Here is a 15,846-nt window from a genome sequence, read left to right as displayed (position 1 = left end):
TTTGTGAATTAAACATATTATCTATTTGTATTATATAGCCTGGTTGGCACCATGGGCAAACAAAAACGGGAGTTCCCCCTCCGTGAAACAGCGAGCAGAGCTGTTCAGTCGGGCGAAGGCAAAACCAGTCTGTGATGTAGCGTAGCCTACATATAGTGTATAGTGTAGCCTACTATAACAACACGAAGTACGGCGAGGACGTCCCGGACCAGATGGCGAAGGTGTACTCCGTCAAAGGCGGTATGGAAGATGGCCAGTGGCGGTCTTCTATAACATCCTCGACCTGGCTGGGATCAATGCCCGCATCTTATTCAAGGAGTGCACCAGCAGTAGGAGAGCCCAGAGGAAAGTCCTGCAGCAGCTGTCAGAGGAGCTGAGGGCAGAATACATGGAGGGGAAAGCGGCCGCGGCAATCGGCACAAGGTGGGCAGCAGCGGAAGCAACCACCGCAGCAGCAGCAGACAGAGAACTGGAGGCAGTGCCGGTCCGACAGAGCTGCAAACGGAACAAAACGCTGGACACTTGAAATGCCACAGGCCCGTGTGTGATAACTGTGCAAAGAGAGCGGAGGTAATCTGTAGACTGTGAGCAGGGACTATGTCCTAGTTATCTGCGCTCGATTGCTCTTCCTCAACTACCCGGATGTCAGTCACAGTAAATTGAAATTGAATTTTCAGAACTGAATGTGAAAACATATAAAAGAATCTTCAGAAGGAACGAAACCGTCCCTTCCATCGAGTCGACATATCGCTGTGAACAGCCTGCTGTCCGCAGCTTAGGACGCTAACGCTGATCCCTCGCTCGCCTCCCGAACGAGTTGGAGCTCCGAGTTAGACGGGCACCCACGCTACCGCAACAAGCAGCATCCAAGTAAGAGGCTTTTGTTTGGGCAGAAACAGATAGTATATAGCGTGTTTTTCTTTGTTGTGCTTTTATTTTGTTGTGAAAGGACGGCCGAGTCCGATTTATGGTTACCTGTACTGTGTGCTAACTGTGTTTGCTACGCTCGCTAGGAGCTCATTCAGGCTAATCCAGCCTGTACAGTCTTGCCACCGTGTGTCACCACAATACGTCGTATTCCGGCTAGATCAGCGGACCTCGATTCGCTTGTCGGCCACTGTCCGAGGGAGAGACGACCGCTGTGCACCACATGGTTGTTGTGTTTGTTTCTTTGTTGTCTGCTAAAGGCAGGAACACACTGGCCCAACCGTTGGACGTCTGAAGCGTTTGGAGAGACTCGGACGAGGTCGGGAACAAATATGTTTGGTGTGTTCAGCTGCGTCGGAAGCTTTCGGAGCTGCACGGACGTTGTCGGATCCGACTGAGCATGCGAAGTCTGAGGAGGAGGGCCGTCGGACGTCTGAGCCATTGGATTCTCTGATTGGTTGTGTGCCAGCTGAATGGCCGTTCTGATTGGCGGTGTGCTAGCGAATCAGCGTGGTGTGTGGGAGGGGCGGAATACTGTGTGCGATTTGTTTTTCTATGCACTCCGTTCCGTCATTCCCCGTTGTCATGTTTTGCAGTACTGGCACCAGACTAGTTGTTATGTCCGTTCAGGACAAATTAATTTGTGTTCGTTTGGTAATGCCTTGCTGCATGTTTAGTATGCAGCTGTTTTTATCGGAAATAGTTAAGTTCGTTTTGATCGAAAGTAAAGAGAGTTGCGTGCACAAGCCTCTCGTTTACAACTCACAACACAAGCGCCACCCGCTTATTGCATCTTGCGCAAGCGCAGAACGTACACGCTACTGTGGAGTAGGCAGCACGTCGAAGCGGTGTGTTCAACGCCGCTTTTCTGCCGAACGGGTCAGACAAGAGGCAACGGAGTGGTCGGAGAGTGGTCGGATAAGGTAGTTGGACGTCTGGGCGGTGTGTGGGGGCCTTAAGCCCTGCTTAGCTTCTTCCCTCTTTTACTAACACACACACACACACACACACACACCGAGATACACATACCCTCTTTAGGGCGATCTGTTGTAAACTTATAGTTAACAACCCCGCTATAACATAAGACGTGTGTCCAGCATATTCCCTCTATTGACTTTAAAGATGGACTCCTCTCGGTAGCACAGCTACCTTTTTGGGCTAATGGACTGTGGGTATCATCCCTGTAAATTCACCCCTCGTGTAACCAAACCGCACACGAGATCAAAGATGGTGCAACCGCTGCCTTAGTTCAAACCTCGCGCGTACGTGTAGTGATCACATTTGGTCGATACAGTCACAGCCGCCATTTTTGAATTCCAGGTATGTGAATCTGAATTCATCATCTCGGAATTCGCACTCTCGCGTGACACTAAGTCACATCCACTGTTTCCTGTAGTCTCTCGACGATGTTGCTAGTTTTGTGAAGGAAATTGTTGTTGGTTAAAGTAGGTGGTTTGTTCTGTGGAGAAAAGCTTTAATAAACTCTGTGATTATTGTGCACCATCCCATATTGTAATAACTGCTGGTTGAGATGGTCAGTACTCGGATTCACGCCTTCCCTCTTGTCTAATTAATGATATTTTCATAATATTGACAAGTTGACTAACTTTCAAGCTATGAGACTAAATGGTAAATCATTTGATTATTGATCCCTGATTTCAGGGTGGTAATAATTTTTAATTAATTAATATTTACATATTAATTAATAATCAATAATGATTCCCAACACTGTCCAGACTGCAAATGAATCGCGCAATGCCGCTGCTGGCTGATCCCGCCCTGGGATCATTTTCTTTGTCTAAAATAAATCACTGCACTGAAATGAAATATATCACTGCAGTCTGCATGTGACTCACACAGCCTCACTAACATATTTAGGGTGTTTTTACTCACTTTTTGTCTCTCCCAGGATGTTATTCTTCTCTCCTACAGCGTCTATTACAATTGTATGCACATGCAAATGAGGTGATGATGTCATTAGCTACATTTAGGACAAACAATAGTGACTTTTCTTACTGAGGAGTTGGCTACAGTGGTCCTGGTTCACAAGCCGCCTTTGACTCCTGTGATGTGGACTCCAACCCCAGCGGTACACTTCCCACTCCTTCAGCATTAACGCTTTCGCAGCATTACATTTTCCCAAGAATTCATGAGCTCAGCTCTTTACTGTACATATTAAAGTAACACATACATTCTGGATTTGTTACCTCTGTATCTTTGCATTTATTTTACAATTACAATAGTAAGGAAATGATTTCTCATTCTTTTTATACATTTGAAAATTTACTATGACTTCAAGAAGCCAGAACATATAGCCTATAAACAGTTTTTGATGGTAGTATCTTCAATTTATCACAGCAGTGTTTAAAGGATGCCCTCATAAATGACAATTATTACTGACGAATGGTAAACTGTCCTTTGTTAATGTTTAGAGTTTCTGGTCATGTGTTTAAACAACTGGGGAAACTGTAATAAACTTGTCACCCAAGAGACTGCCAAATTAATGAGAAGAATATATCCTTGACTGGGAAAAAAATAACTGAGAGGAAAATACATGAGGCTGAGAGAGGGTAGAAAACAGCAAGAGGAAGAAAACGGGAAGTAGCACACAGTGGAGGACGAGCTTGCATGGCCTGAATTCTCTATCTGTCCTAGAGCAGCTGCTATTCTACCCCTGCAACATGCAGCATTGCCATATATGTGTGTGTGTGTGTGTGTGTGTGTGGACACAGTTAATGTGCTTTTTTTTTCGATTCTGTGCTGTGTGTATATGAACAGCTATGGATATTCATGTCTATTTTTTCTTTATCTCAAAGGAGTGGAGACAGGCAGTGTTAAGAAACAGCTGCCAGCCCAACTCTATATACAGCCCCTGCAGGAAAAGAAAAGTGACAGTTTGAAATCAGTCACTCTTGCTCGCCATAATATTTTTAATTTTAGATTTATGGCCTGACACCAATTTTGGAATGATACAACCTGCCATATGCCGCCACTCACTCAACCTCCTCACTCACTGACCATTTCACATGGTTTTTTGTATCTGACTGTTTGGACAGTTCTCTCTCTCTCCCTCTCAGGACAAATGTCTCTCAGGCCAGGGCTTTTCATCCAATGCTGTTGTGTGAGGGGCCCATTAACCTCTCAGAGCATTTCTTCCTCTCGCATCCACGTCCATCTCCTTATCTTGCACTACTTACCACTTCTACCTCTGCCATCTTGTGCAATTATCCTGTGCAATACTACTATTTTATTTTTTTACTTATTCATATTCATACACCTAAGTCTGTTTATTTTTAAACACCACATTTAACCACTGTATTTATTTATGCATCCAACCTTCAACAAGGCAATACTTTATTTAACACTTTATTTAAATGTAAACACTGTAAACCCGAATAAGTTACCAGAACTCAAAAGAATTGAGGCAATCGATTGCCTCAATTTTTTTGAGTTGATGAACTCAAAAGTCAAAATTCTCCAGAACTTAAAGGTTGGATGACTTGCTACTTGTACCTTTTGATAACAGTTAAATTAAAGTGCTGATTTAGCTCAACTCAATTATTTTCAGTTAATATGACTTAAAGTTTCCAGTTTTCAAAACCACTGGAATAACTTCACGGAGCTTTAAAAAAATAAGTACACAACCACACCATTTTATGCTAAGCAAACTCAATGTTTATTAGTTTGTGCTATCATTGTTTTAAGTACACGTTAGTCACATATGATGAGTTTGTTTACTTAAAAACATGTGATTAAAAACTTTACATTTTTGAGGCAATTGTTTGCCTCAATTACATTGAGTTTAACAAACTTAATATCTCTCTCATATAACTCAAAAGACAGATGACATATCATTTATCTTTATCACATCTCCAGTTATATCTTCCTCAACTCTTAAGTCTTAACTTCTTGAAACCAGAAGAGAGAGATGCAATGATGGGAAATACATTCATCACATATCAAAATATACTGTTTGTGAGCTTGGATCCTCTGAAAGATTAGGTTGTAACCTAGGTTAGCTAATGTTAGCTCGCTAGTTCTAGCAGCTGACCATTACATTCGTTGTAATTGGTTAGCTAGTTAGCACCATGGTGGCCAGCGGAGTTTTGCCACGGCTGTAAACTTACAATCCATGGCGTTAAATAAGTAAAAGTGAATAAATATTCAACTTCAAAACTTACAGTAAGTCCTGACTGCTGCCGCATAGGTCGAACTTTCTGCCTTCTGTTGCTTCCGGCCGCCAACCATCTCTGCAGTTCAAACTTTTCTTCTTCTGTGCTTTTTCAAAGCGGTAAGGAATTAGAGATGCACCGATCAGGATTTTTGGGGCCGATCACCAAAAGCAGTATCTGCCGATCCCGATATTGCCGATCACCGATCACAGCGCCAAATCCATAAATTCCTCTATATTGTTGTCTTGTGTAACTTTCATATATTTAATTAATGATTCTTCTTACACATTGACATTGTATTATTAAGTATAAAAATTAGGAGATAAGAAAGTATCATGAATTGACCACCGTTTTATTGCAGGCTGAGGCAATGTGCAATATTTCACACTCTAGAGACTCTTAGAGACAACTTGGACTCAGCTTACATAGAGCAACTGTAGCTTACTAGTGGGAATGCAGTCAGGGTGGGAATTTTGTCATTTTAGGGGCAAGTCCATTTGGCCTTCACTTTTTTTTTCAGGGGCACCAAGGCCACGTGACAGGGCACAAAGGCCACTGAGTAAAATGTGTTGATTTACCTTTTAGACTGATACCATAACATCCTAATTTATAATAAGACATGGATTGTGTATTAAAACATTTTCCAATACCAAAATCCAACCAAAAATTAAAGTTACATTAGAAAGTAGTTTTTGTTAAGTATAGGGTTAGGGTGAGGTGGTTTTTAGTGTTATTGAATATTTCTCCCAATATAAATTCCCCAAAATTATGGCAAAGCACAATTTTTCCAAACAAAAAATTGTAGAATAACCAGCAGGAGACCACTGATGTGTGGAGTGATTTTGGTGACACTACACTCTGAATAATAGTGAAGTTATTGAATTTTTTGTAGTTTCTCTTTTCGGTGTTGCACTTTGTAGACGGTCCCTGCGCCCTCGTCTCACAGCTGGCTGACCATACAGACCAGAGTTAATGTCCAGACGCTCGTTTTGATTAACATACGGTTGTAGCTCGTTGTCTATCTTACTACGGAAGAGCCGTCGTTTGTGTTTTAACAAGGTTTCACTTATGAGTTATTGATCCGGGAAGTTCGAATCTGTGAATATATTTCCAACTTTACCGGACTAAATCCTACCACATAAGTCAGTTACGTATCATGTCAAAACCGGCTGCGCTCGCTCGCTGTGCTGTAAGTTTCGTTCTTCTGTTTTGAGACGCTGCTGCTGTTTGAGAGGCTTTCACGTGAGATCATCGTGATGATGAGACTCCACCTGCGCGAACCGCGGACTCACTGAAGTTACTGTGAGTGACTACTGTGCACTCAGGTGGCTGTAATTCAGGGCAAGCTTGCTACACTGACCGGGCCAGGGGCACAGAGGCCACTGTGGCCGTACCATGAGTCTTTTTTCACGGGGCATCAAGGCCAAAGTGCGGGGCAACGGCGGCCATGAAATTCCCTCCCTGCATGCAGTTAATGCAGCTGTCTTTATACTTAAACGTCATCTGATCGGCCTGACGTGATCTATTTGAGAACTCCGATCAAAACCGATAGGGGCATTATCGGCCGATTGCGATTGGTTGCCGATCGATCAGTGCATCTCTATAAGGAATCAGTGTAGTATGCACATTAGCGCTGCCTTCTGCTTCGGAGGGTGAATCAGAGATTAACTCGAAATAAAACATTATCCCTGCAGCTGCTCAACACTTAAGTAAAAGTAAAAAAACATATAGGCTAGAGTAAACTGATGCTTAAATTAAATACATTTTGTCCTCCACTAATGTCAAATGCATTGTAGACCATTTGTCCCAATCAAATTGTTACTGGTTTTTTTTTCTGATTTCATTTATTTGGAGAATCACTTTGAGATTTTATTGTATTTTAGCATGTGCTATATAAATTAAGTTTATTTTTAAATCATCCCTATTTAAAACCATAGAAATGACAGGACTTTATCATTCTTAACATGTAATAACTTAATTCTATTAAGTTGTGCTTAAGTGATGTTTTTAAGTTATGCTCACTTAAATACAAAATAGTTCCATTTAATCAAAAATGATTAGTCAAAATTACTCAAAAAGGAACAACATGTTACACCAACTTGACATAATTAAGTAAGTAGAACTTTTTCTAAAACTTTGAGTATACAATACTTAATCTATTTAATTACTTTGAATGTTCGGGTTTACAGTGTATAATGCACATTTTTGCCTCCTGTATATAATGCACATAATGTATAGTCCTTTCTATATTTGATCTTTTCTCTCTTATCTAAATCTTTTTTAGTATTTTTTTGTATTTTAAGTCTTGTACTTATTGTATGTCTGTCTACATGCTACTGTGACAAGTGAATTTCCCTGATGTGGGATGAATAAAAGTCTAAAGTCTCTAACTGACTCCTGACAGAAGGAATCCCTGACAGTTGGCCACTTAAATCCACTTAAAACGGCAATTGTTTCCTGTAATGCAGCATTTAAATCAAGTGGATTTTGACAAACTGTCCGAACAAAGTCCAATATGCCTGTGTGATGAAGATGTTTGCCAGTTGGTAATTAGCTTAATGCAAGGTGCACTATAGTAATAAAAGGAGCTGACATGTGGTCAGGCTATAAACTTTATCTTCTGTTGCTGGCTTTATTTATTCTTGCTCATTACCCAATGATTGGAGGCAGAGGGAAAAGTGGAATGTATATATCAAACTCAGCATGGACATTTAGGCTGTATCTAATATCCATGGGATTGAAATGGCCATTGCAGAAAGGGTATAAAATAGAAGTCCATTGGAAAAGGTCAGTTTGGTGGTTTAGTCCACTCTCCGCAGCAAGGCCCCTTGTCATGGGATTTGTGGACCTTATGCTGCTGCAGACCACTGCAGAGACTGGCTGGCTAGCTCCTCTTCCACCATCAACCCCTCCCCCCCTGCACTCAGACGTGAGTAGAACCCAATGGCTGACTCAGCACTATTCCCACTCCTGATTGGTTGAACAGGGACAGAGACAGAGGTGTAACAGGGCCCTTTAATCTCTGCTCAGCTACTTCCTTGTCCCCTCACACTCCCTGAAGATAAAACATGTCTGTCGGATAAAAAAGCTTCCTGACCTTGTAGCTGCTCAGCTCAGGTGTCCTACTGTGGTTACTGTACTGTACAGCTGTGAATTTTTTCTTCATTAGTCGGCAGCCCTCTCAGGGTTACTGTGGGCTGTCACAATGTTATCTTTGAAGCTATGTCCACACTATAGGTCAAAATTTATGGCATCTTGAAACAATTAAGACATAATCAGGTCAGGCACCTGCATGACCTTGTTTCAATATTTGATCCAAGACTTTTTTTTGTATATTTCATTGTAAACTGCCCTTACCAATAGCCTATTTGGATCTCTAATGTCTCTGTAGAACATTATTAAACTGCAGTGCTCATACTTTGGGATTCCTCTAGTGTTTATCTTCTACTGCTTTTGATTTTACTACTCAGTGATTTAATCCTCAAAGCGGTTTTATTCCTTAACATTTTAATCTAACGGCAACACCCAAAAGACGATCAATACCTATTTACATGATATATTCAATAATATCCTCTCCACCTTTGTCACACTCTCTCCTCTTCATGTCTTTGTCTGTACACCATCAGAACATTTAAAAATGGTTGGACTGTTTTTTTTTTAACTCTTATTTAGCTTTTCAAAAAGGGACCAGAGTCTGTATTCATCAGTGTAACCTTACTGGACTTAGGGGGACTTTTCATATACTTTGCAGAAGTGAAGTTATTTAGATTAATATTCGACAAATGACACTCTACAGTATGTATCCTTAATGAACAACTTGGTTCAGTACCTTAACCAAATATTATATGCAGAGGCTGCAAGTGTAAGTAAACAGACCTCCTCACAGTACATGTCTAACCAGCTTTAACTGCCCTTAGTCCTCTCCTCACCACAGTAAGACACCATCAGTAACTGTGTATTAATTGAATAATGGCTACAAGCAGAGGAGAAATCTTAATCTTAGCCAGTATTGTATATATGGCCAATATCAGTAATTATTTGCCCATAAACTAGCATAAGGATATCAAAAATACAAGTGAAGAGAGATACATGATGACAGCTCTGGTAGACATAATGATGGGAAAAGCTTCAGCTTTTCGACTGAAGAATAATAAGAGAATGAAGGGCATCACAGAAGTTAATGGATCATTGTATCATGTTCAGGTCTTTAAAAGAACTATTTTAAGTTTTTTTGATTTTATATCAAATTAGAGAAGACGTCATCGCATTTTGTCAGGGAATGATGTCATGATGCATATGCAGTGGCTGCCAAACCGCAGCAGACCTGCTTTCTGTCTTCACCTTTCTTTATGACTCTATGCAGACTGATTCTTACTCTGAGCACGCTCCAACTTCCCACCCACCTTTCTCCCACCCTCCTCCACCTCTTACCCCACTCCCCATACCCCTCCCACAGGGAACCACTACCACACTTAGATCTTTTTGCCATACGTTCATTAAAGGTTGCAGCAGGATTAGAAAGGCATGATGATGATATACTCTGTCGTGGAACAAAAAATCCAGTGCAGTTTCATTCAGAAAGGTGCCCAGCATAAAGGTAGCCACAGTTTATATGCTCTCTACTGTGAGTGAATGGGAGGGCCAAGCTAGTTGAGTCATCTAGAATGCTACATGTTATTTCTTTGCTTCCCTCAGTGATTCACAGACGAATGTGACTCATATTAATACGATGTTTTGCATGCTAGAGCGTCCATGATGAAAGCTTCATTCATTGACTCTGATGATGATCACGCCAAAGTGAAGCACATCATCACATCAGAGAGGACGGCAGGGGGGCAACCAGCAGTGTCTGAGGAAGCAGAGGCAGAGGCCGTGGACGTGGGAGGGTGACGGGTCATGGAGCAGATGTTCACACATAGAGTAGAAGATCTTCAAGCTCAAAGTTTTGCACATGAGCAGTAGTACAACATTACTTATACAGTATATTGACCAGGCATGGTGGACACACAAGCGCCCTAATCAGAGTAACATTTTTTGCCAAGTAGTTTTCCACAAATTGATTATGTGTTTTGGTGCATAACAATAAACACAGTAAGTAGAAAAATTGTGATCGAAACTGGGACATCTGTACAGTTTTGTCCAGGAATGTCTAAAGTATTGACCATTGAAAGGGTGTATGTTCACAGTATGCTGAGGACAGTCGAGCTCTGTTCGTTAAAAATATCTAATCATTTTGCTCATCTATTGCTTTACAGGCCAGAATTTGGGGAGTACATTTGGATAAATTACATCAAGTGCTAAACTCTGTATGAAATGTAACTTTTATTGTTCTGTATTTATTCCTTCTTCTGAATTATCTCTAACTTGTTTGGATAAAGTCTCGAAAATGATAAACACCTTTACTTTACACTTCGAGCATAAACAACCAACCCATTACAGTTGTAACACTTTCAATGATGCACTAATAATAACAACTGAATTAGGTAAGACTCTTGTATATTTAATTTTTTGGAACACATTTAAATAAATGACACTACAAAAATAGTAAACCTTTTATCATACCCTCTGTTACATCATAATTGTGCCATTTACAGTCATTTCATATTCAGCAATTCTTAAATTTCATTTTCAGGGTAATTTACAAAGTTTCACATTTTGTTATATACCTTGGAGTACCTGGCCTAAGAGAAAGGAGTTCCATCATCTCTGCAAAAATGGAAAGGAAAACTGGATAAGGATGGAGAACTAAATGTGTTTACAGGATATACAATTACATCTGAATGTGTTTATGTGGCATACAAATGTTACTGATTCTGTCAAAGACAACACAGGAAAAAAAAGCCAGTCGGTAATGGGTGGCAAGCCGTTATTTATAGGATTGTTAGGTGCATACGGTTTCCCACTTTCTACTGTGGTCAGCTGACAGTCAGATCATGAATTGAAATGCGAAGACTATTTTCTTTAAAAAAGTCTTACTAATATGCAATAGTCTCAAGCGCTAGGCTAACATGTGACCCTCAGGAAGCTTTTTCCTTGTGCATCTTACGAAATGATGCCATTCCTTTTGGTATTGTGTCCCTGCTAAGAAGCACATTCTTGCACACACAGCAAACCAACTTAAAATGAAAGAAGGACACATGTATTGAAATGTATCCATCAAAGACACATCCTACATGAATAACAGTGGTCTGACCCTTGTTGCTACCAGCATCAAGTTACAGCCACCTGTCAGAGAGCGACTCTGCAGAAATAGTGGAAACATCAGGGCATGGTTCTGTCGTGAAGTGACTCTTTGAAGGCTGGAGGTTGATGCGTCCATCTCATAACTATAGAACACAGAAACAGGATACATCAGTACATTGTAAAACATCCCATTCAAAGGCTAATACGAATGAATGTCACAAAAATACCATCTAACGACATCTGGTTATAAATACAGTGCAAATCATATTCACAGACAAATGTCATCTCCCCATGACCTCTAATCAGTGGACTTGGCCTTTCCCACATGTAGCACACAAGAATTAGCCCGCTCTCACATACAATTCGTCTGGCTAATGTCCAAACTGCCCAGGGTAGCAGTGCATGTGTGAACACCAGTTAGATCCACAGTACGTGTAAACATTGGCATGCGTGTAAATGGTCACGTTACATGTTAATATGTTTCATACAGCAGTAGTCTGTTATAGCTAGCTAGCTAAGGTTAGCGGCAAGCTTTTGATGCTAATGATGGTCTAATACATACAACAGCAACATAAGGAGCTAATGTTAGCTACGTTGTCTACATAATACAGAGTAATAATACATTTCCCCAGCCAAAACAAACAGCTCATTACCTGTCCAACAGAGACACAGCTACCATGGTGTCCGTGTTCAGGCCTTTGACTCCATCAGTTTTCTCCATAGTTGAACAGTCACTCCAATGTTGACTCTTATTTCACTTCTTGAGCTATCCAACTTCTTTTTGTTTGTAGCCTTCTCCAGCTCAGTCTTTCTTTTCTTGCTCTGTTTGGCAGTACAAGCTGCTGTTGGTACAGCTGGTAATGAAAAGTGTCTCAGTACTTTCTCTGCCATTCTTGACTGTAAACAATGAGCTCACTCCACCACAACTCCAGCAGTGTGGTGTGTAGACTCCAGTCACGCACAGTGAGTGATGAGCCAGAGATAGGGCAGGGTGGGCAGGTGAGGACAGATTGATAGACCGGTACACTGTCCATACAATATTTTCCCCTACAATTGACTGGATGAAGTTATCACAGCCCTTTCGCTGCCACAGACAATGGATTTTTTCCCCTTTTTTTCCCCAAGAGCATTATATATTTATATATATTATATATTATATTATATATTATAGATTGCTGCCTGGATGTTAAGAGATTTTCTACAAATGTGATAAAAAAATACTTCTAAGCAGAATTACCAACCCCAGCTTTAAACATTTACATGGGCAGAATCATCATCATTTTCACCAAGCACCTCAGTTCTCCTGACCCAATCGGCAGAATTAATTTAAAAAACCGCTGGAGATGGTCCGCATTCCCTTGAAAGCTGCACTTTTAAAACAAATTCGATGTGAAATCCACTGTCATTCACTGTATACTATCTCATAGTAGAATACTGTGTATTCAGTCAAAAATGACAGCAAACAGAAAGTTACACTATAGTCAGCTGCAAATATGTTTTGACCCCAAAAAAATTCTAACAAAAGGTTTCTCCGTGGTTTACAGTAGTATCAGATGTATACTAAAAGTTTACCAAAGTTTGACTCCAAGAAAGGCCCCATTTTCAAATGGTGGCCGTCAGGTCCTTAAAATTACCATTACTCCTTTGTATTCCTCCTAGACGAGGAACATTGGTGCCTGATACATGTTTTGGCCATGTAATATTCTAATTAGCACATTTGCATGATAGATAAGTGATTACAAGTACAATTATATATTAAAGCAATTGGTTACAAGCATATTTATGCAAAAGATAAGTACAATTTCCCTTAAGTAGTTGCATATTTCTGCTTTCTCATATCGTTTTGCCTAGTGTTGGTGGCTTCTGTGGTTCATTACCATTTGATTCCAATAAAGAATAACTTCATTAGTTTTGTGTGGTACTGTAAAATTAGTCAAAACAGGGCTGCAACGTGAAGGCTCAGTACCGCTAACCCCTTTTATTTTTTTGTGTTTTTAAAAAAAATATATTTGCTGCCTTTTGTTTTTTTTATATATTTTTAATACTTTTCTTATTTATACATATCTTTTTCTATTTTCTTCAGTGTTTCCTCTTATTCTGGTTTAATTTTTTTTTATACTTTTTTGCACTGTGACCTTCACTAAATTTACCATTAGGCATCACACTCTTCCTCCCATAGAGGTTGATTATAGTGATTGTCACAATTCCCAACCTGACATGGTCCACAAGCAGGCATGCATGGTAGTCCATATTAGGGCTGCCCGATAAATCGAATTTTCATCGTCATCGCAATATGAACATGTGCGATAAACACATTGCAAAAGACTGCCTGACATGCGATGAATAAGAAAAAATCATTTTGTTTACATGCGCCATGCATGCACAGTGAGCATGCCAACATTTCAGACAGAGCCCTGGATGCAAGGGCCAATCAGATAAAGCCCAAGCTTGCCGTTAGCTACCCTGACAAAATTAATCGGCATCAGTTTGGTGGTGATTGCCAGGTTATGATGGCTGAGGGAGGAGAGAAAAGCCATGAAAAGGGTTGACGAACACCTTGTGGTGAAAAGAAACAGCACTGAGTGTGTGCTGATTGTGTGAGTATGTATGTATGTATGTATCCAGGAAAATGTAGGACGAACAAGTGTGCACCCTTGATCTCGCTACTAAACAGTTAAGGGAATGAATTACGGGATGTTTTTAACTCCGATGTGAAGGGGTCAGAGAGCTGTGTCGGGCGGGTGTGTGTGTGTGTGTGTGTGTGTGTGTGTCGGAGAGCCGTGTGTCGGGCGGGTGTGTGTGTGTATGTGTGTGTGCTGCTTGCAGCCACCGACACCACAGAGAAATATGCCGTGTGTGTGTGCATATGCGCTGCCCACAATTAGTGACGGAGCTGCTCCGACCATCCATCCATCCATCCATCCATCCATCCATCCATTTTCTTCCGCTTATCCAGGGCCGGGTTGCGGGGGCAGCTGCCTGAGCAGGGACACCCAGACTTCCCTCTCCCTGGACACTTCCTCCAGCTCTTCCGGGAGGATCCCAAGGTGTTCCCAGGCCAGCTGAGTGACATAGTCACACCAGCGTGTCCTGGGTCTTCCTGGGGGTCTCCTCCTGGCGGGACATGCCAGGAACACCTCCCGAGGGAGGCGTCCCGGGGGCATCCGAAACAGATGCCGAGCCACCTCAGCTGGCTCCTCTCGATGTGGAGGAGCAGCGGCTCTACTCCGAGCTCCTCCCGGGTGACAGAGCTCTTCACCCTATCTCTAAGGGAGCGCCCTGCCACCCTGTGGAGGAAACTCATTTCGGCCGCTTGTATCCGGGATCTTATTCTTTCGGTCATGACCCAAAGTTCATGGCCATAGGTGAGGGTAGGAACGTAGATTGACTGGTAAATCGAGAGCTTCGCCTTTCGGCTTAGCTCTCTCTTCACCACGACGGACCGATACAACGACCGCATTACTGCGGCCACCGCACCGATCCGCCTGTCAATCTCACGCTCCATCCTTCCCTCACTCGTGAACAAGACCCCAAGATCCTTAAACTCCTCCACTTGAGGCAGGAACTCTCCCCCAACCTGGAGGGAGCAAGCCACCTTTTTCCGGTCGAGAACCATGGCCTCGGATTTGGAGGTGTTGATTCTCATCCCAGCCGCTTCACACTCGGCTGCAAACCGCCCCAGGACATGCTGGAGGTCCTGGCTCGAAGGAGCCAACAAGAAAACATCATCCGCGAAAAGCAGAGATGAGATCCAGTGGCTCCCGAACCAGATCCCCTCCGGCCCGTGGCTGCGCCTAGAAATTCTGTCCATAAAAATAATGAACAGAACCAGTGACAAAGGGCAGCCCTGCCGGAGTCCAACATGCACTGGGAACAGGTCTGACTTACTGCCGGCAATGCGAACCAAGCTCCTGCCCCGGTCGTACAGGGACCGTACAGCCCTTAACAGAGGGCCTCCGACCCCGTACTCCTGGAGCACCTCCCACAGAATGCCACGAGGGACACGGTCGAATGCTTTCTCCAAGTCCACAAAACACATGTGGACTGGTTGGGCAAACTCCCATGAACCCTCGAGCACCCTGCGGAGGGTATAGAGCTGGTCCAGTGTTCCGCGGCCAGGACGAAAACCGCATTGTTCCTCCTGGATCCGAGGTTCGACTATCGGCCGAATTCTCCTCTCCAGCACCCTGGAATAGACTTTCCCAGGGAGGCTGAGGAGTGTGATCCCCCGATAGTTGGAACACACCCTCCGGTCCCCCTTTTTATATAGGGGGACCATTGTCCCCGACTGCCACGCGATGCTGCAGCTGCTCCTTCACACTGCTATATGGACATAATTTGGATTCAGGAGAGACGCATTAACTGTATAGTTATTAATATGCAAACTTCAATATTTGTTTATTTATCGCACATTATATCGTCATCGCAATATTGAACAGTGTTATCGCACATCGCAGATTTTCCTCCTATCGTGCAGGCCTAGTCCATATGCCCTGCAACTGCACTGTTGTGATGGCAGGCAGTTGTGCAATTACAGTGGATCATCTGCAGGAGGCTTTCTGGG

The 15,846-nt window shown here is 42.3% G+C and overlaps 1 long non-coding RNA gene across 1 annotated transcript; it reads right to left on the bottom strand.

Annotated features, from left to right (window-relative positions):
- Positions 1 to 10,638: 10,638 nt before the first annotated feature.
- LOC115585559 (uncharacterized) lies at positions 10,639 to 12,152 on the bottom strand. The gene is made up of 2 exons (XR_003984723.1): positions 11,936 to 12,152; positions 10,639 to 11,425 (listed from the first exon to the last, which is right to left on the bottom strand). It is a non-coding gene; the product is annotated as an uncharacterized LOC115585559 (long non-coding RNA).
- Positions 12,153 to 15,846: the final 3,694 nt, after the last annotated feature.

The sequence above is a fragment of the Sparus aurata genome, chromosome 7 (genome assembly GCF_900880675.1).
Source record: "Sparus aurata chromosome 7, fSpaAur1.1, whole genome shotgun sequence".
Lineage (NCBI taxonomy): Eukaryota > Metazoa > Chordata > Actinopteri > Spariformes > Sparidae > Sparus > Sparus aurata.
This window is presented reverse-complemented; position numbering and strand designations above follow the sequence as displayed.